Here is a 1,693-nt window from a genome sequence, read left to right as displayed (position 1 = left end):
AGAAGAATGGAAAACAGAACTCAGCTATCGTGGTATGTCCCCCACAAGATTCATACGTCAAAGTCCTGACATCTGGTGACTCAGCATGTGACTATTTGGAGAGAGGGTCTTTAAAGAGGGGACTTAGTTAAAAGGTGCCCAGCCCCCTAGGGTGGGCCCTAATTCAACCTGATTGGTGTCTTAGAAGAAGAGATTAGGACACAGACCTGTACACATTCAGAGGAAAGACCATGGAGGGAACACAGAGAGAAGGCGGGCATCTATACACCAAGGAGAGAGACCTCAGGAGAAAAGACCACATCTGCAGACACCTTGATCTTGGACTTCTAGCTCTAGAACTGTGGAAAAATTAATTTCCATGGTTTAAATCACCCAGTCGGTGGTATTTTGGCATGGAAGCCTTGGAAAACTAAGATATCAGCCTGGTACCCACTGGGTACGGAGTTAGGCTACATCTGGATTGGATCTAGAGTTAAGCTGGTGATTCCCAAAAGGTGGTGAACCCTGAAGGTCAATGTCAGCTGGGCCCCTATCTCAGTTACAGAGGGTCATCTTCTAAGAGCAATGATTTCCCAAGAACTTTCCTTCATATTTTGAGAGATGATGTATGGCCCAGGTGATTACAGTGATTGATCAAGCCTTTGATTAATAATGACAGCAATAACCACCGGCATTTATTGGGAGTTCTATGTTTCAGGCTCTGTACTGTACAGTCTAGGGGCATTATCTGATCATCGCCACTGCAGTCACATTAGGCAGATCTTATCGTTACTCGTTTCACAGACAAGGACTCTATCCTGCCCATGGTTACACAATCAGGAAGCCAGACTTGGACCCAGGTCGCTCATCTCGGGAGCTTGTGCTCTTAACCTCTAAGCTATAATCACTAGTAATGTTGGTGACCTTTACAACTCAAGATTCTGAAAATGAAGTGACACCCCTAGTTTTTCCTCCAAGTGCATGACTCTGATGATGGGGAGTCCATTCCCTCCTGATCAGGATCTGCCCTCTCCTCTCCAGTTTACCTCTTCCAGGAAGCCTTCCAGGCTCACTCCATCCCTCAGAGCTCAGTAGTATTTCTTCATTCTTACCTTGCTTATCAGTGAAACTTTTCATTTGGTACTTGGTATAAGTTGTTTGCCCTTATTGATTATGTTCTCATGAGCATTTGTCATATTTGACCAACTTTTATTCAAGACATGGGTTTGGTGTTATGTGGCTTTCACGTCATCGTACAAGACAGTGTAGGGTGACAAGCTAGTTGTCTGCAAATGACCATAGGAGCTCCCTTACGGTTGCCTAGATAAGGAGCCAGCTGGGCCAAAGACTCCCCCTTATCCCCCAGTGTGAAGAAGGAGGTTGAGCAGCTTGCAAAGAGCTGGCATCTAAACCCAGCCTGAGGCCTAACCAGTGTGCTGTCACACTCACTTTATATGAAGGGGCCCTACCTTGAGTGTCATTGAGGATATCGAATTTCTCTCACATGCATCTGGATCGTCTGCCTAGAGTTTTGCACTGAGAAACTTATAGTCCAGTCTGAGATCATGGCAAAGAGTATCCAGGGTCACCTGGAAGCACTTTTAAAAAATAGGAGTGCTTATTGAATCAGAAACTCTTGGGGAATGAGACGTTGGAATTGTTGTGTTTGAAAGCCGTGCGTTAACTCTGACAGACAGACAGGCGACTGGCTAGA

The sequence above is a fragment of the Pteropus alecto genome, unplaced genomic scaffold (assembly GCF_000325575.1).
Source record: "Pteropus alecto unplaced genomic scaffold, ASM32557v1 scaffold205, whole genome shotgun sequence".
NCBI lineage: Eukaryota > Metazoa > Chordata > Mammalia > Chiroptera > Pteropodidae > Pteropus > Pteropus alecto.
This window is presented reverse-complemented; position numbering follows the sequence as displayed.